Source organism: Ictidomys tridecemlineatus, chromosome 5 (genome assembly GCF_052094955.1).
Source record: "Ictidomys tridecemlineatus isolate mIctTri1 chromosome 5, mIctTri1.hap1, whole genome shotgun sequence".
Lineage (NCBI taxonomy): Eukaryota > Metazoa > Chordata > Mammalia > Rodentia > Sciuridae > Ictidomys > Ictidomys tridecemlineatus.
Window position 1 is genome coordinate 167,777,797 of NC_135481.1, and position 21,290 is coordinate 167,799,086.

The window sequence follows — 21,290 nt, forward strand, 5'->3', positions numbered from 1 at the left end:
CTGAAACCCCCAAAGTCGAGTAAACAAACAATATAAAAGCCGCTATAGCTTAAATTCTAGCATTTACTGATGTCTGTGAGGTGAACAGTCTCACCATTAGCAATTTCAAGTTATCCACATGACACCACTGAATTTGGAGTTGGAAAGAGATTAGTAGTAGCACACAATCATACAGCATTTAACTGTACAGCTATAAAAGATACAATGAGCCTCAAGATCACATATAATAATAACATTTAATAACATAATTAGGAAGTTATGAGTTTAAGTATTTTTTAAGGGTGTCTTTAATATCATTTACTTGGTTGAATGTGTCTATTATTTAGTTTATAATAATGTCTGTGTTCAATCTTCACTCACAAATTTAGCAAACATTCAACTATTATCTATCATGAACAGACTGGCTCGAGCACATCACTGGTTGCATCTGTAAGTTAAAATTTGACCTAAAGAGAGAATCTATGCTACTAGGAAGCAGGGAGCAACCTCAATTTAAACAGAATTACCTCAAATCTCCATAGGCATCAATTTTCCCGTTTTAGCCCTCCTCTGGCTTTTTTCTTCTGGGAAGATTACTTCATGATTGGATTGCCTGACTGTCACAAATCTCTCTTTCTCAGGCATTCTCTGAGATATGTAAGAGAATCCTACTGAGTATTCCCCAAGTATGGTCCTTCTGGGCAGAGTCCAGCTTCATGGGTTCTCTCTCTCTCTCTCTCTCTCTCTCTCTCTCTCTCTCTCTCTCTCTGTAATTTTTTAAAAATTTATATACGACAGCAGAATGCATTGCTATTCTTATTACCTATATAGAGAACAATTTTTTATATCTCTGGTTGTATATACACAATATTCACACCAATTCATGTCTTCATACATGTACTTTGGATAGTAAAGATCATTACATTTCACCATCATTAATTACCCCTTGCCCTCCAACCCCTCTGCCCTATCTAGAGTTCATCTATTCCTCCCATGCTCCAAAAGTTCATTGCATGGAGTTCATTCCTTAAAAGAAAAAACAGTCAACAAATAAATGATTTAACACTACATCTCAAAGCCCTAGAAAAAGAAGAAAAAATCAACACCAAAAGCAGCAGAAGATAGGAAATAATTAAAATCAGAGCTGAAATCAATGAAATTGAAACAATTCTTTTGTTTCAATTGGTGCTTTTCAATTGTTTCTTACAATTGAAAAAAAAATTGACAGAACAAAAAGTTGGTTCTTTGAAAAAAATAAACAAAATTGGTAGACCCTTAGCAATGCTAATAAAGAGAAAACTCAAATCACTAACTTACGTGATGAAAAAGGAAATAACACAACAGACACTGCAGAAATACAGACAACAATTAGAAATTATTTTGAAAACCTGTACTCCAATAAAATAAAAAATATCAAAGGCGTCGACAAATTTCTACAGTCATGTAATTTGCCCAAAATTGAATCAGGATGATATACACAATTCAAACAGATCAATTTCAAGTGACAAAATAGCAGATGCCATCAAAAGTCTACAACCAAGAAAAGCTCAGTACTGGATGGGCTCTCTTCCAGTAGAGGTGGGTCTTGGACTAATATGTTAAAATACAATGGAGATCAACTTAAAGGGAAATACAATTAGGGCACTCCCAAAGTATAACTATACTTTCTTCTGATGAAAGAATCTATTTCTCTGGGAACAGTCTCCTGTGCACCAGTGCCCAAAGGCCCATTTACAGAAGATTCATCAGTTTTCTTGTTTTTGTAGGCATCTGACTCCTAGTCTTTAATCATCTACTGAATAAGTGTTTAAGCCTCTACTGTTTACCTGTCATTGTGAAGTTGATGGAGTTGCATTGGTGAACAAAAATGGATTCTATACACCTTGGTGGTGCTTACAATCTGGTAAGAAAATAGGCATTGAAAGAATCGAAGAGCCTCATTAAAAAGAGCAAGAGAGTATGGTAGGGACCTCTAATATAATTAATGATGTCAGGGAGAGCTTCCCTAAAGAACTACTTGATGAACTGAAATTTGGAAAATCTGAAAGAGTCTTAATAAGATGAGGGAGGGTAGTTAGAAGCATTTCCGGCAGCGGAAAAGCATATATGAATGCCCTAAGGTAGGAGGAAGAGTAGCAAGTGTGAAAAAGTCTAAACTACTAGAAGAGGTCAGGTGGGTAAATGCAAGAGACAGACAGAGGGCCATACTACTCAAGGAGGTATGAGCTGTTCTCATTAAGACATTTTCTAAACCCTTAAGCAAGATAAGCCATTGAATGGTTCAAGCCAGGAAAAGTTATGATGCCATTAGAGAAAGTCAGGATGCTATTGGCTCAAATATGGGACTGTTTGGAGGGGAAACACCTGCAGCATTTCAGGTGGGAGAGATTTGTAGCGTGGGCCTGGGGTATAGTGGTGTAATTGGACAAACTGGTGAGATACGTTAAGAGGCAATATAAGTTGGACTTGATGTGATTGGGTATTGGGTTGAAGAGATGGATATGTCAGCTATATCCCAATTTCTGAACTGCACAATTGAGAAAATGATGCTATAGTCAAGAGAGACAAAGATGCTTGAAGAGAGATTAGATATGGTCATGAGTTTTCTTTTTGATATGCTAAGTCTGCTGGGTTTGCAAGGCTATTCCTATTGCAGAAAATAAATCCCACTGGAAAGGTTGTATGTACCAAAAAGTGGCTATAGAAAACAAAGCCCCTGATTTCAGTTTTATTCTGGATAGAATTCTCAATGCAAAAGCAACCTGTAGAGCAATATGACAAATATATTTGTTACACATTTTCCTCTTCCATCAATTTCAGGTCATTGTATTTTCACCCCACAATTATTATTATTATTTTTTTATTCTCACTTTTAAGTAATTTTTTGTGTATCAAAATATCCCCCAGGAAAACTGAATGGAGTATAGATTTCCTTTACTGAAACAATAGCTTCTAAAGAGTCTCAGAGAAGTGACACATTTTGGATAAGTCTCTGTAAAAGATAGATGTTGAAGATTTCTATGCATTGTTGCTTTCAAGAGTGGAAAGGGACACTTTAATAATAAAGGCACTTTATCAAACCATTGATTTCTAAGGCCATTGTGTTTTATGTAGGTGGTTTTGAATAGTGATTTATAACTAACAATGCATCTTCAGTGTTACGTATTAGATGTTCCTTTACACATAACAAAAGAAGTATAAATCGTTGTCTTCCTATAAATTTGATTTTTTCAAATCAAAGTGGTTTGCAAAATTCTTAAATATTTTAGTAGAATATTCCAGGCAGCATATGTCACAGAAATCATTTAATTACATAGGATGGAACTGCATATAGCTTGTAAAAGTGACGTTTATGAAGCATTTTAAAGGATAAATTACAACATGCATGGTAAGAACATTCAACTATTACCTGTCATAGTAAAAACATTAAGAACTGGTACCCAAGATATTGATCCTGTGAAGACAGAGAACACGGAAATGCTACACAATATTAGTAGTGCTGATTTCTTACATTGTGAGATCATGCATGACTTTGTATCAGATGAAAGAAGCTTCTGATTGCAAATCAATTGCACACTTTACTAAAAGTTCAAGCAATTTAGAAAAGTGTAATGGAATGAACAGAAGTTTGAATCCTACCAGCCATAAGCAACCATGGAGAACATGATGAAGAACATTTTTCCAGAACAGTGCTGTCTAATGGAACTTATGATGATGAGGAAAATATTCTATATCTGTTTCCTCAATATTGGAGCCACTAGCCACATGTGGCTATTGAATGCTCGAAACATTGCTAATGAAACTAGGCAACTAAATTTTTAATTTGATTAAATTAAATTTAAATGTGTTTGAATTAGATTAAGACTACTTTGTTGAAGAACAGTGAGGTTCCAGCCATTTCTTTACACAGCCACACAAGAGTCCAAATAATTTTACTTTCCTCATTTCTTATTGGTGAGTTATAGTTGTACCTACTGATGGGATTTGTTGTTATATATTCATACATGTACACAATATAACAATATAATCTGGCCAAAATACTCACTCTGTAGTATTTCCTTACATAGCTCATCATTGTACAGATTTTACTATCACAAGCAATTTTCATTGAACGTCCTTGTGCACATAGTAATATTTTTGATGGATAATCTACTTTGGATAAATCCACAGAAGAAAAACTGAAAAGTCAAAAGAAAGGTATTGATATTGCGACTTATGATACAGATGGCCTGATGTCCTCTGAAGAGTGTTAACTAATTTATGTCCCCATAAATAGCATATGAGGTCACTATCATGATTTATTTCCAAATTTTTCACCCTTAGCAGTCCATTGAAAGAAAAACTGTATCCTGTTATTGTTTTCTTTTTCTTATATTTTTTTCCAGTACTGGGATTGAACCCAGCAGAGCTTCACCATTGAGCTATATCCCCAGTACATTTTATTTTATTTTATTTTTTTAGAGAGAGAGAGAGAGAGAGAGAGAGAGAGAGAGAGAGAGAGAGAGAGAGAGAATTTTTTAATATTTATTTTTTAGTTTTCAGCGGACACAACATCTTTGTTTGTATGTGGTGCTGAGGATCGAACCCGGGCCGCACGCATGCCAAGCGAGCACGCTACCGCTTGAGCCACATCCCCAGCCCCTACATTTTATTTTTTATTCTAAGCCAAGGTCTCACTAAGTTATCCAGGCTAGCTTCAAACTTGTGATCCTCCAGTTTTGGCCTCCTGACATACTGGGATTACAAGTGTGTGCCACTGCATCTGATTCTTGTTATAGTTTTTCTTTGTGTTTTAAGATTTTCTAGTAATAGTAAACACTTTTGTTTATTTCTCAGCCATTCTCATGGCTTTTGCAGTCAGAACTGTTCTAGTAGGATATTCTTCTATTCTTAATGGTTTAAGCAGTTTCTTATTGATTTATGGCCTGGCATATACTTAAATGTTTTTATCCAAATGATACGTATATGAAAATATGTCTTGTTATCATGTGTTTTCCCTTTTACATTTGATTTTTTTTATATTCACTTCTATTGATTTTATTATAATTTTTGATTTATTCTCACCAGTGGAGTTCCTTATCTTGACATTACAAAAACATTCTATTTAAAGAATTTGTTTTTTCAATCCATTTACGTAGTTTGCAAATATTTACACAGACCATGCACTTTTAGTACATTACTGTTCTGTAATATTAAGAATAATATAAAAAGGAAATAATGATTTTCCAAACAAAGAATCAATTGTTCCTTTGCACTAATAATTTCTTTGCAGTGTACAGATAAGGATTTACAAATGCCAAACTTTATTTATTTATTATTTTTAGATTTTTAAAACAAACTTTAGGATATTGTCTGAAAATTATATGCCAGCCCAAAAGGGGGACAGCTACTAGCCCATGTTCTGGATTTTCCTGGTGAGGTTATTACATCACTCTCAGGTATGCTGAATTGGTGCATCTAATGTCCTTGAATTTAAGTACCTAGATGTTGTCCATTGTTGAATTCCTCACTCCCAGAAGATCTTGAAATGACTCTGCAATTGCCATTCTCTAATGTCTGAGCACTTGAATAGAAATCTCCATTGTGATATTGTGTATAAGTGAATCGGTTTTGTAGTAAAGGTCACTTAAGAGAGCTCTTAATCTATGGTTACTGGAGTAAAGTTATACAACTGCTGTTTTGGCTAATTGCATTGTGCACAGGGTTCTTACTACATAGAGAAAATTAGAAATTCAACAGTATTGAAGAATACTGAATACTTCTTAAAGAGACTTTCAGTGTATTCTTTTTTGTCTTTTAGAGAAATAGAGTCATTATATGCATAAAAGCTAATATCCACGATATCCAAACTCTAATTTTTTATGGTTAAAAGAAAAGCAAGCAGAATGTCCTTGGACTCACACATTTCATACATCACATCTTCTGTACCTGTGTTGAAGCTGAGCCATGTCTGGGGGAATGGTTAAATGTGGTTTTCCAGTAACAGCCCCAAATTCTTCCTGAAAATCACTAATAGATGGTGTCTTTCTTCAATTCATCTTAGAAAATGTCCTTCACATATAAGGTAGTATGTCTGTATCATTTGTTAGGTCAGTAGTTTCATTTTTTTAAAAAAAATAATAATGAAAGCTCTTCTGGGGAAGGGTCTTTAAGCTTCTAGGGTTAAAGAGACAATGGGAATTTAATGCATCTGGTAAATGAGGCCAAGCTAGCCAAAAGGCAAAAGGGTCTGGATTGAACCACTGATTTGTGGGTTTTGGTGGATCCATGGTATTCCAATGCATCTACACATCCCAAGCCATGTGAGAAAAAGCTGACTATCAATAGTGAAAATTTTCTTGGTGATTCCTTTGTTAAAGATACTGACATGTACTTAATTTTAACCTTCTATAAGAATTTTCAATGCTTATGCTTAATTTTATCAAAACCAAAGTATTTTCCTTACTAAGAACTCAAGAAGATGGGGTCCAGGGGCATTATTTTAGTTTCCTGCACATGCGTTTTGTTAAACCTTCCAATCATAAAGCTTTTTGCTTAAAAAATAAAATTTAACATTTGCACTAAGTTGGTACATACATGTATGCAGGAGAAATCTCAATCTCACTGCCCCTTTTCATTCTTATACCTTCCATAAAAATAAAAATAAAATAATAAATTTAAGAACACATTTTCTCAGTAACATGGAAATGTAGGTTGTAGGTTGATTTTTCTAGAAAATGTGAAAAAATATAGAGCACATTTCTAATATGCTTATAATTTACATTTGATTTCAGTCTTTAAGTTGGTAATTTTTAAAAACATTAAAACACTTAAAATAAAACTTCTCATCATTTTTATAATGTAAGTTGAACTCTTACTTCACACTAATATACAAAAAACTCAAAATGTATCATAGAACTAAATGTAAGAGCTAAAACTGTAAAGATCTTAGAAGAAAATATAGATATACATCTTTGAGACCTTGAGTTCCCTAATGGTTTCTTACATATAAAGAGTACAAGCAACAAAACAAACAAAAAAAGCTAAGTTTGATTTTATCAGAAATAAGAAAAAAGTTGGGTGGAGGGTTGGCTCCATAGTAGAGAATCTGCCTACCATATGTGAGTCTCTGGGTTCATCTACAAAAAACCAAAAAAAAGCCCCTCCAAAACAAAACAAAAAAAAATGCATTGAAAAGGACAGGAAAAAAGACAACCAACAGAATGAAAGAAAATATTTGTATGTTCTACCTAATAAGAGACTTATCAAATGCACTGCTATTGATGATATGTCGTGTGGAGAACAGTTTGCAGTTCCTTAAGGTGGTAGGCATAGTTACCTTCTGGCCCTGCACTTCCTCTCCTGGATATATACCAAGAGAAATAAGTGCATTCTCATTAAAATGATTGAACATGAAAGTTTATAGCAATATTTTCCACAACAGCCCAAAAGCTGAAAAAACCCACATATCCATTAACTAGTAAATAGATAAACAAAATATAAACATATCTATATAATGGATTATTTACCAATTAAAAAGTACAAAGTACCCATGGATATTACACAGTGTATGAATCTTGAAAACATTTGGATGGTGAAGGAAGCCAATCACTAAAGATCTTGCATTAAATGATTACATTTAAATGAACTTTCTAGAATAGTCAGATCTATTAAGACAGAAAGGACAGAAAGATTAATGATTGCAATGGGAGAATAAGTACTACACTAAACTATTGTATATAATAAAAACAACTGAACTGTATATTTTCAAAAAATTAATTAACTGGTGTGCAAAAGCAGATATTCACACTAAGGTACTTGTATACCTCCCTCATATGCACAAATGATTGGAAAAAATTTGTTCCTGAATTTATGTGTGAACCATAGAATTCAGTGTGTTTGAAGGAAACCTCAAATTGGTTTTCCCCTTGGTAAGTGATAAAGTTTTCCTGGCTTGATGATAGGTTATGAGTTTAAGAAAAAGAGGATGATTAAAAGGGCAGATTCTGACTAGACAGATTTGTCATAGTCATCACTTTGAACATATACAACTTAGAAAGACATTTAGGTAGGTATAACGACATTCAATGCTCCACTCTCTTTAGCCCTACCTTAGTTCTCCCATCTAATTCAAAAGCTGGGGTGTTCCAAATTTTAACCTCATTCTGATGTATAAAAATTTTTAAAAAATGTTTGAATCAGGTCTAGCATTTTTGGGACATGTATAGTTACCACACAATTCTATCTAAAATCAGTAGCCTAAGCCCCAGTAGCCAACACTTTGTTTTGTTCTTTGCCTTCTGTGTAAATGAATGAAATTGAATAGAGAAAAAAGTTGGACAAAAATAACACCTTCAAATCAATAAAGTTTTTTCTTATTTTAGCAGGGAATAAGAGCAGAGCATTTAACTTCTTAGCTTAAAAAAGTCCCAGAGATGTATGGGCCAGTTTTTTAGGGGAACATTTAAAAGACTAAGGTGTCTACATATTATGCATATCAAAACATTTTCAGAACTAATGATACTGAACTACACAGGTCATCACCGTTGAACAATTGATAATTATTGCAGTCTTCTGATTATATTAAAATAAATATTGAATCCATCCAAATGTCAGAAACTGTAACTAAAATAAAGCTTTGTTTGATCCTCAAATAATTACTTCTAATATTTTTACTTTTTACCCTCACATATTCAGTTATTTATTCAGAAAATATTTGAGTTGCTACATGGTGCATGTCGCTATGCCAACTGACTCTTATTTGTGTTTTTATAAAATACATTTGTGAAACATTTTTATGAAAGGTATTAGTGTCTTAGACAAGAAACCACCCTATAAATCTAAGTATCATTATCTAAACGTCAGGAAATGTTTTTTATTCCGATATTTAACAAATGTCATGGTTATAATGGAAGATCACATGACAAAGTGTTTTTGAGCTGAAACAGTTTGCTCTGTGGGCCAACCCTTTTCCTTTAAGCCAGACTTGATTACTAGCTCATTTTAAAGTACATTTACTACCTTGAATAAAGAGAATGATTTTGTTTTCCAAACACACGACAGAGTGCAAAATCTTTATAAAACCCCCAAGCTCATTCTAAAATAAATTTTAAATTTACATGTGCTATTGGATCCTAGACTATGTGAAAACAGAAACTTTTAATTGGGCATAAGATTTCAACTTTGTCTCATCTATAGCATTTTAAACATATGTTTACAGATTTAGTTTTAAGGTATAACATATATACATTAAAGAGCACAGAGTGCCTTAGTTTAAATGTATAGCTTGAGGATTTTTATATTTATACACATCCTGTAGTCACACACAGGTTATGATACAGCACATTTCCAGTGCCCCATATATTCTAGTCATTTAAAAATGATTTCTTTATCTACATGACATGAAAAAATTGTATATATGTATGCTGTACAACTTTATGTTTCTCTCTCTCTCTCTCTCTCTCTCTCTCTCTCTCTCTCTCTCTTGCTTTCTCTCTCTCTCTCTAAACAAACACACACACACACACACATGTGAAATGGATAAATCAAGCCATTAATCATATGCATTGCCTAATATACTTTTTTTAGTCATTTAAAAAATGTTTGTCTTAGTGCATTATAGTTATACATAATATTGGGATTTCTTTTACATAATCATATATGCATAGAATATAATTTGCTCCATTTCAGCTTCTAGTGCTGTTTTTTACCCTTCCCTCCTCTCTTCCCCTCTATCCCCTTCCTCTGGACCACTGATCAAGGTTACATCTAATTTTTCATAGTTCTCATTTTTAAATCTATTAGACTCAGCCATTTTTCTTCATCCTGTTTTTATCCATTCATTTACCCATTCATGAATTCAACACATATTTAATAAAGGCAAGACACATGCCAAGCATATGTTTGTAGGGCATATAATGTTTCTTGTAGAAGAAAATAAAATGAGACAAAATTAAACAACAGGTGGAATGGGGGTAGGAGTGGCTTTAGATGGTCATTAAAGAGAGACCCAAATGACGAAGCAGAGATGAGAGAAGAAAAAGCCACACAAAAGTTTGGGGAAGAATGCTGCACATTATGCCAATGAGGTTGGAATGCATTGACTTGGTCCAGGAATATAAAGTCCTGAGAGGCTGGAACTAATCAGGAGATAGGGTCACTGATTTGTGATGAGGTGGTGGGGCTGGGGGAAAATTTCTGGACCAAATCTCGTGGGTGATTGTAGAACAGAGTTTGAAACATGGTGGAAAGCTGTTAGGTTTAATGCAGGTTAGTGTACATAACAACAAATTCCTGTGTTGGAAAACATCATCAGCAGAGGCACAAAATACAGGAGTAAGGAAATGAGTCATGATGTCATATGCCCTAATGAAAAATTGGAAGCAATCAGTGTATTCAATTATGGGGAATTAATCAATTGATCAAATGAACAAATATAAATAAATAAATAATTTGATTTATACTTTTTGGAAGATCACTTTGTCTGCCATATGTAAAACAGGATAAAGGGAAGCCATTTAAGAGGCTACTTCAATATTAAACGTACATACACACACACACACACACACATATAAGGATTGAACCTAGGGATGTATTTACCACTGATCCACATCTCCAGCCCATTTTATTTTTTTATTTTGAGACACAGTTTGCTGTGAGACACAGGGCCTTGCTAAGTTGCTGAGTCTGGCCTTGCAATCTTCCTGCCTCAGCCTCCCCAGTAGCTAGAATTACAGGTGTGCACCACCACCACTGGGTAGGGCAAAAAAATTAATAAATGGAAGCAATCATACTGCTTGTAATCATGTCATATCAATCAAGTTTTTATTCTGCACCAGGCACTTTTAAAACACTTTACATCAATTAGTGTTTTGGGATAGGTGCTTATTATTTTACTTCAGAGGAGAAAACTAAGTCACAGAGATATTCAGAGACTTGCTCTAGTTATACACCTGATATAAGAAATTTGTTTTTCAAATCTGTAGAGAAAGCGATACACTATTCAATAAATGATGATAAGATAATTTTTGAACTATTTGGAAAAAATTAATTCAGATATTTTACTATCTCAGTAAGATCATAATTATGATTAAATAAAAATCTGAATGTAAATTAGAAAAGATTGATAATTAAATTGTAGGAAGATTTTTTTATATGCCATTAGATCAGGATGATGATATCATGAGAGAAAACATTCAACATAAAATAGATACTAACACTAAAATTAAAAAGAATACAATACACTGAAAAATATGACAGAGAAAGAGAGAGGTCGATGATTTTAGTGTACATACAGAGAAGACAAATTACTGTGTTAGAAAACATCATCGGTAGAAGCACAGAATATGGGTGCAAGGAAGTGAGTTATGGTGTCATATGCCCTAATGAAAAATTGGAAGCAATCAGTGTATTCAATTGTGGGGATTAATCAATTGATTAAGTGAACCAAGTCCAATGGTTGGAATAGTGGGAAATCCTTAACCAATTTCTTCTAAACCCTTCTGAGCTCTGAGCTTTTTCTTTAAAATAAGATGTTGAAAACCATTTTAAGGTATTTCTTGATTTTTTATTTTTAACAATAATCTTTCTTTTGGATCAATTTTCATAAGTGTATTTTTTTCTAAAAAAATTGTGGGGGGGATAACATGCCTGCGGGTAGATACCAATAATCTACCTCATTAACTCCCCAGCTGGCCCTCAGCACCAACAACCACAGGTCCCAGCGTACCATTCTCTAGCAAGCTTGTTGCATCCATATCCATGTTACACCTGGACACCTCCTCTCCTGTCCATTTCATCAAGGGGAAATATCAAGATGTAGTTAGAGGAACACAGGTTTCAGAATGGAATGTGCTCTTATGTTGTTGAGTGTTATCTTGCATGTGTGCTGTGTGTTCACACATGTATACAAACAATATATAACATGTTTTATTTCTCAAATCTAAGTGGATAGGGGAATTATTTTCTTTTGCATATTTTAAAACATTTTCCAATATTCTACATTGTAATTCATCCTGTATCTTACCAGGTTATGTAATAAAATAAAAGGTTATTTTTAAGCCTTAATTGATTTATGTTTTCCACATTTAGTGGAAACTTCATAGAATCTTTTTCTTTCCCCTGGTAAATTAACTTTCAAGTCTCCCAATGATATGGACAACAAATATCCTCAGAAACTAACAAATCCTCTATTCGGATAGGTCAATACTAAAGGGCCTTCTGCCACACAACTCCAGTGGGCATCCTCAGATCACGTTGTAAAATATAGTATTCTATATCAGTTTCATAAGGAATAAAATTTTATTCATAGAATTTGATAATGGACTTCTGAATTGGGCAGCACGAGGGAAGGTATGGTAGAAGGCATTTTTCTCAGACTTAATTATGCTTTTGTTATTAATGTTTGTCTTTTGTGGTTCATGGGACTGAACCCAGGGCCTGTGGCCCATGCTGGGCAAGTGCTCTACACCCCCAGCTTCTCAGAGTTCATTTTAAAAGCTCAGTGTTTACTCTTTCTGCTCTTATATTAATCATCACCGTGGCAATGATAGACAAATAAATAATAATTGATCCTGTTTTGTTTGTAATCAAAAACTATTGTTGGCCTGGGGCTGTAGCTCAGTGGTAGAGCACCTGACTCACACATATGAAGCAGTGGGTTCAATCCTCAGCACCACATAAAAATTTATAAAGATTTTGTGCCCATCTACAACTAAAAAAATATTTTAAAAAAATTTAAAAAAAACTATTGCTTGACCCATCAAGAAATTCTAAAGAAAAATGTCATATTACTAGCACTAAAGTCACAGTGTTACAGGTATTCTATTTTGTATGTAAACTTGGGAACTTTTGGTAGTTGTGTAATTAAAATATAGCATATAATCATATGTGCCAAAAAAAGTAAAAACACATTTAAAATATGAATGATTAAGAACTTGCTGGGCACAGTGGCTCATGCCTTCAATCCCAGTGGCTGGGGAGGCTGAGGCAGGAGAATCACAAGTTCAAAGCCAGCTTCAGCAAAAGAAAAGGATTAAACAACTCAGTGAGACCCTATCTCTAAATAAAAAAAATACATATTTTTTATATATATAAAATAGGACCTGGGAATGTGGCTCTGTGGTCAGGTTCCCCTGAGTTCCCCCAATACCACACCCATCCCCCCAAAAGAATGATTAAGAACTGGAAAAATTTTTAATCTTGATGTTTATTGTTTAGACAGGTATATCTAAATCACTTGAGTATTAAAGTGATTTCATGTCTCTTGTATTTTTTTAGAACTTGAAGTGAAATTCATGTATCCATTAGACTAATCATTTTAAAGTGAAGAATCCAGTGGTATTTATTAAACTCGCAATATTGTGCAACCAAGTGTCCATCTATTTCCAAAATATTTTTATACCTCAAAATAAAACCCCATACCCATCCAGTCCTTGAAATTATTCAATTTTATATGTCTAACACAAATGGTCATAAAAATGAATGTTACCCATTCCCAGTCTATTCAAGCCCAGTCCCAGGTTATCTCAGAAAATCAGTTTGTATCCTCTATTTGGTGTTTTCCCAACCTGGCTAAAAATAAAACTCTATTGAGCAATTTGTTGACCTGCTGAAAATTCTGAAATTGACCCTGAAATTAAATCCGGAATGGATTTGAGAATCTGTATTTTTAACCTTGGTATCTGGTGTTCCTGGGCATTTCTACCACATGAAAATATGTTGCCTTAGTTGGGGGATCCTCAGACCTTCGTGTGTGTAAAAGGGGATTTGTTAGATACAGAGTGGGTCTAGCATTGGCTTGAGATGCTGTGTCCTTACCTAGCTTCTGGTGATTTGACATTGCTGGTCCACAGACTGCATTTTGAAAAGGAACTTGCTAAGTTTTCCAAGAACAAAGTTCAGAGAACACAGTTGATTCTCCACCCACTATAGTGGACATTGATTTGTAGGAACCCCTTCATATGTCTTTGAGGAAACAAAAATATAGCACTTTCTAGACAGCAATATCAATATGAGCTCAGGGCTCTAAATGCATTTTATAAATAGCACCACAGATAAATTACCTCTTTAGAAAAACAGCACATCTTGTCTCCATCAGACATTAAGCACATAGCTGATTTATTCTTAGATTAGAGAGTTCTTCTCCCAAATTAGGTGCTTAAAAAGGCATTAGATTCAGGAATAAATTATTATATTAACCTTTAAGTTGCTTTAAAGGAAGGTCTTACATTTTATGCCTATTCTATCACCTAGATGGCTGTGAATTTTCATATGAGTAATTTATATAACATATACATCTCAGATAATGCCATTGATGGATTGATGGATTTGTAATTTGATGGCATTCTCTGGAGGTGGTGGCAACTCTAGGAGGTGGGGCCTGGTTGAAGGAAATAGGTCACTAGGACATACACTGGAAGAGGACATCTTGTTCCTGACCCCTTTCTTTCTCTCTCTACTTACTGGTTTTCGTGAACTAAGCAGCTTTACTCTGCCACATCCTTTGCCCATGATGTTCTGCCTCACCTCAGGCCCCAAACAATGAAACTGGAAAACTATGAATTAAAACCTCTGAGACTGTGAGCCAAAATAAATTTTTCCTTCTCTACATTGTTTTTCTCAGGTATGTTGTCATAGTGTCAAAGAGCTGGTTAACATATCCAGTGACTGTGTATTCTTGCATGGCTGGTGGATAGTCAGGCCAGGGACTCACACAGGTGGTTCACTCCTCAACTAGAATGCCTTTGAGCAAGCTTTTTATGTGACTGAGTAAACTAAAGGGATGAATATTTGTGGGAAACCTTTTCAACATTGATGAAAAGCCAAATTTGAAAAATGTAAAATTCAGGTGGACCTGCTAGTATTAAACAGGTGTGGTCTCTCCTTCCTTTGAGACAAGGCTTATTCAAGAAGGCTAGTAGCTGTTTTCTTTCACAGTTCTGCCTATGAAACCCACTTTACTTGCTTCTACTTGAACCACCACCTCTACCACCATCAGGATTTCATCCCCTATCTCTATATGACTTCCAGTTTTTAGGATACCCAATGTTTACTTCATGTCACTTCATACATTTTACATGGGGCACCTCCTTTTCTAGCCTCAGGTATGAATTCAAGTTCTATGATGAGGCTTGTTTGAAAAGCTCTTCACATGAGACAAAGCCTAATTTTCCAATACCCATAAGGTTGTGCTAAAGAGAATATTTGACACAAAGTTCTTTTTTTTTAATCAAACAAAGGCAGGGTTGACTCTTGATATTCCTGGAATAGAACCTCTTATGACAGACCTTAAACGGCCTTAATTTAAAGCAGGTGTATAAAATACAAAATGGTATTTAAAGAGGTGTAGAGGTATTAATTAATATAGGCCTACTGAAATGCCAGGGATATCATCACTTCTGAAAATTGAATTAAGCTCTGAATGTCAATGCTAAATTAACATGAATAGACTTATCTATCCCTGTCCAAAAGTATTTCACCCACAAACTGTGTAATACATGATGATTAACCAGAGGTTACAGATTCTAGCTGAAGCCCAATCAAATTCTTCAACATTCTAATATAGGAGTATATTCAGGTCAAAGAATATTAACAGAAAAATTTCCATCACTTAAAGGGCAAGCAAAGCAAGTGTTTAAAGAACTGTTGAAAGTTTGCTTAATTGTTCTTTTCTTGATCTATTGTTCTTGATGAATTAGAAAACCTGTATGCTGCAAGTTATACTATAATTATGTCAAATATGCAGGCCCTTCTTTTAAAAAAGAGTTTAATTGCTGTGACTTATGAAAGTTAGAGAAGCTGGAAGCATAATTAAAAGCTGATAACTTAGTCGAAAGAATGTTCATGTTCTTCTCTAGAAATAGAAATGTTCTAAATGCATGCTTGGAAGAGAGCTGGGGTTCCAAGGAAGGGTGCAATGAGAGGTCCTCTTTAAGGGACCTAGGATTTGGGGTTATTTGGGGATTTTGTCCTGAGCACAACTTGCCTTTGATATGTAAGACTCAATAATCATGAATTGCATTGTTCGTATGTCAGTACTATTTGCATTATATTAAGGCTCTCTGAAACTACAGAAAATTAAAGATTTGTTGTCTATGAACAACAAGACAGTTGTTTTTCTTCTCAAAAGCTTGTCTCCTAAGTGTACTCAGTATTTAAATGAATGTTCTGTGATTTCTTCCTCCTCCTCTTCCTCTTCCTACTCCTCATCCTCCTTTCTCGCCTCACTCTGTATGGAATATGTCAAGACAAAGACATTTCAGGAATCAAGTGACTCTCTTTTGCATAAATCCCTCTAAATCTATGGTTAAGTCCAAAGCATAAGATTATCAAAGTAGTTCCCATCCGAATTTAGGTTATCATTTGTACTTTCCCTGAAGTGAGATTTGAGAAAAAAAAAATTCAAACAAATTTTGGGATGATCCCAGCTAGATTTTACTTAGCTTTACCAACTGACTCTGAATGGGCCACTGATCTTTTCACAAAGAGGCAGGGTCCTTAAACACAGAGGCAGTGCTTGTCAATTCAGCTGTGTTTGAATTCGTAGATGAGTGGTTCTCAGCCTGTGATCCCTGGAAGCAGCAGCTTCCTTGAAATGCGATGGGAATATAACTCTCAGGCCTTCCCTGTATTACTCAGCTTTCCAAGGATCTTAAAAAATACCTTAGGTAGGTAGGGCTGGGGATGTGGCTCAAGTGGTATCACACTTGCCTGGCATGCGCGAGGCGCTGGGTTCCATCCTCAGCACCACATAAAAATAAAATAAAGATGTTGTGTCCACCGAAAACTGAAAAATAAATATTAAAAAATTCTCTCTCTCTCTCTCTCTTTAAAAAAAATACCTTGGTAGATGGTGGAATATGATAGACATCATTATCCAAAATACATGTATTAAGACATGAATTGGGTGTCAACATACTTTATATACAAACAGATATAAAAAATTGTGGTATATATGTGTAATAAGAATTGTAATACATTCCACTGTCATGTTTTTTAAATCAATAAAAAAATACCTTAGATATTCAACTTGAAAGGAAAAAAGTTTTATTTTGTCAGATGGTTTCAGAGGTTTCAGTCCATGGTCACTTGGTCCCATGACTTTGGACTAAGGGTGAAGCAGAACATCATGGTGGAAAGAGTAGGTGGTAGAGCAAATCTACTCACCTCATGACATCTGGGAAAGAGAGGAAGAAAGGTCCAGGGTCCCAATACCCCCCCATCCTAGGCATGCTCTCACTGACCTAACTTCCTTTCATTAGGCCCCACCTCCTAAAAATTTCATTGTCTCCCACTAATGCCATAGGCTGGGAGTCAAGCTTTTAACCCATAGGCCTTTGGGGGACATTTAGTGTCCCAATGGGGGGATGTTCAATGTCCCAGCATAACCTACTGAATCAGTGCCTCTGAAAATGGGCCCAGCAATGGGTTTTAAGAAGCCCTACAAGTGATTCTGATACACATTTCAATCTGAGAACCAATTTTGTCTGTTCTTGTTTCAACCTGATACTAACCAAAAATTCCAAAAATTCCTGGGGGTGCCCCTTTGGAGGCAGAAAACCTTGGTTTCCTCATATTAATAGAACCTTTCCACAAGATCATAATGAAGTCATGGAAAACTCATCAAAATCCCTCCTATATAAAATAAGTTAATACATTCTTAGATGCCTTAATAATTTTGCAATATTAGTAAAGATATTAGTGTCCCTCAGAAAAATGCAACTCCTCTGACAGTGGCGGGGAGGCAAGCCCCACCAATAATAGTAAAGTTTGTTTTAAGTAGAAATAATGCCACATTATTATTATTGGAATCACACAAAAGGCTCCAAAATTTTTCAGTTTTCATTTAGAGGGCTAAAATTGAACTTGGATGGAAAGAATACAAGGGAAAGACAGGGTGGGGTGAGTAAGGATGAGGAAGGTAGGGGCAGAAGGTCCAGATGGGTCTGAGCAATACTTCTTACTTGGCAGACAGAAATAACTGGTCCTGGGATCATTGAGAGCTAGGCTCTACCTTAGCTCAAATGCTGGAATCTTCAGGAAGCTTTAAAAATTTACCTGCCTGGACAACCCCCTCCCCCTCCCTCCCTCACCCCTATCCCCAGAGATTCTGTTTAATTAGCCTGGGTGCAATCTCTGCTTGGGGATTTTTACAAGTGGCCCAGGTGGCTCAAATGCATAGCCAAGGTGGAGAACAGTAGCTGTAGTGCCTACTCTGTAGTATTAAAGTAATAATAATAATAATAATAAATGTGTATATAGAACCTGGACTTGTGTTTTATTATGTATATAGCTGGTGTTGCAGACTGAATTGTTTTTCCTTCCAAATTCATGCGTTGAAGCTCTAATCCCTAATGTGACTGTATTTAAAGATAAGGCCTTTCACGGGGTAATTAAGATTAAATGAGGTCATAAGAGCAGGGCACTAATCCGATAGGACTGACATTCTCCTAGGAAGAGGAAGAGATACCAGGAAGGGGTGTGTAGCAGAAGGAGGCTACTTGAGGTCACAGCAAGAAGGTGGCCAGGTGCAAACCCCGAGGAGAGGCCTCAGAAGACACCACACTGTTAACATCTTGATTTTGGACTTCTAGCCTCCAGAACCAAGAGAAATTTAATTTCTTTTGTTCAAGGCACTGAGCTTTGCATTTTGTTATGAAAGCCTGAGCGAATGAATACAGCTGGTTTTATGAACTCTCATGTTTCCTGATATTATAATCCTGCCTATCTCCTCTCCAATCAGCAAAGTGGAATATGATCTAGATAAAGACATTGCTTCCTCTAGCACAGAAACTCTTATACAAATATCTGTCTAAAGAACCCATATTAGATAAGTTTCTCGGGAGTGATGTCAGAATTCATGATAGGTGGACAAAGGAGAGACCACTGTGTTTGTAGGGTGCTGAGGAATGGCTCCAAGGAGACATCTGAGTGGGGTCCTTGGAATTTCCATCCATGGCTTTGCATTTAGACTTAGCTTTCTCTTATCCCATTAGGATAGAGAGAAAGGTCTAAACAGGAACATGCTTTGAAAACCATTTCTTCATTTGCTCAACAAACAATGGAACACTGGACACAGTTCTAGGTGCTTGAGTCGAATTAGGGGTCAACACAAATCTCTCCTTTCTGGAATTTTATGCTCAAGTAGGATGAGGAAAACAAGACAGTCTCTGGCTTTCAGATGAGGAAGGATTTAAAATGTCACAATAATTAAGTCACAAAATTCTATTGCCTAGAAAAAAAAAACCTGAAGCAGGAGAGAGCCGTCACCTGTCATTCTGACCTTGTATAGCAGGTTTCTGATGATCTGAAGATTAAAAAAAAAAAAAAAAAAACATAGCAGAAGCCTTTTCCTCCGGGATGGGGATGTGAGTCAACAAAAGAACACTTGCTTAGCATGCACATGGACCTGAGCTTCGTACACTGTACTCACCCACCCCTGCAACAAACAAACAAACAAACTAACTAACTAACTAACTAACTAACCATAAAGGTGTTTTTTTTTGTTTAATGCAGTTTTCCTCTAGAATGTATAAGACCAATGACCACTCAGGGTGCTGAGCTACTCTTGTTGACCAATGCAACTGTAACAAGTGGATTGCTCTAACTTCCTTATTATTTTAAAAATCTATAAAAACCCAGACCCTTTACCATTTTGGGAGCGCAGATTCTGGGCAATTGTACTTTGCGTTTTTTTTTTTTTTTTTCCCCCCCTGGGTGACAATCCTCATTTTGGTTTGAATGGAGTTTTGTTCTTATGCTCAGCATGCCTCAATGTCTCTTTTAGGTTGACATTTCTGGAGATTCTAGCGGGACCATAAAGTGCCTCCCTTCCTTCTTCAGTGTCTATCAAGACTCAGCCCATAGTACCAGCAAGTGAATCTAGTGTGTTCTCTGATTCCAGGTCTCAGCCAGACATCAGGTGTGAGTCCTCTTGGGATCCCACGTCTCCCAGATCTTTGGTTGAGTCTGGGTTTTATTTGAGCTGTCTTCTAACCCTTCTTAAGGAAAATTAGGAATAGAGTTCTATTTCTTTAAAGCAAGTAGGGTTCTATTTCTATAAAATGAGTACTGCCCTTCACCTTCATTTGCAGAAGGTTCAGGTTTGGGATGAAGGCAGGTTGTTTTGGTCCATTACAAGTATTGCTTTAAATCCTCCTTACAGAAGTTAAGTGCAGGATGAAGGGTTGCTTTCTGCTAAGTTTCCTAAGGATTTTTCTTCGGCTGATTTATTAAAAGCACTCTGTAAATGGTAGTTACTAATACTTTATGATTCCTATTTACCATTGTGACTCATCTTCTTTAGTCTAACCTCAATGAAAACACTTGAGAATAAAACTTTCTCTGAAGGAAAAATTAAAAAAAGAGAGAGAGAGGGAGAAACACTCTTTCAGCTCAAAAGGTGCTTTAGACAACCAAAACCTTAATGGAAATCTTAGTCCATGACATGTGACATGTCGAGGTCTCAGAGGGACTTCCACCAGAAAAGTATTTTAGGAACTTTCAGTTCTGATGGGATCCATGTAACCACAGATGGTCACTGAGCACCTTAAGTACCCTACCTACTATAAGGCGACTGAATTTCTGAGACGGGTAAATGAACAAAATTGACTCAAGTAAGATACTTGGAAGAATAAAGTTCACGAGCAGCACATTAGATCTAACACACAGCCCCAGCTTGGTCACATCTCAAAGGACACTAAATTATTGAAAATTGCTCATCAAAGCTTGAGCCCTTCCTTCAATGAAACTCCACCTGGTTTTATATATCTCACAGGCAGCCTCATCTGGCTGGTACCTAGGAAAATAGTCTAATCTAAGGGTAATCTTAAACTCCAATGGCTAAAATAGGGATCTTTTGAATTTCTAAAATCGGTACATTTGCATACTCAATTGGAAAAATGCAGTTTTAAAACCCAAGAAAAGAGTGGGAGGCTCATTTTCAATGATACTTAAAAGCTTCTAAATATATCTCAGAAAAAAATATTACCTTCCTCTCAAACATTAAATAAAAAATTAAAAGACTGTTTCTGAACTAAAACTCTTCTAAAGCTTCCTTTTCCTCCATGCCTTCTCTCACCAATGCTGCTGATACCGTGCATGACCAGATTTCAGCCCTCTCCCTCCAAGGCCTGGGTTCAATCCATCATCAGAGAACTATGACGCTTCTGGGGACTTAGAGCAGATGTCAAAGCTTCTTCCTTATTTAACAAGGACTTAGAGATTGCTTTTGCTAAAAACCAATTATTTACATGGGACCATACATGGAAAATATTAGGCTTCTCTGCCTGCATTTTTCATGTCTGCATTGTTCTGAGTCATAAAACTTGGAT

General features: G+C 35.7%; 1 protein-coding gene across 2 annotated transcripts in view; it reads right to left on the reverse strand.

Annotated features, from left to right (window-relative positions):
- The window catches only part of Plcb1 (phospholipase C beta 1), a 710,898-nt gene that overhangs the window by 263,960 nt on the left and 425,648 nt on the right, over window positions 1–21,290 (reverse strand). The gene's annotated exons all lie outside the window — the stretch shown is intronic.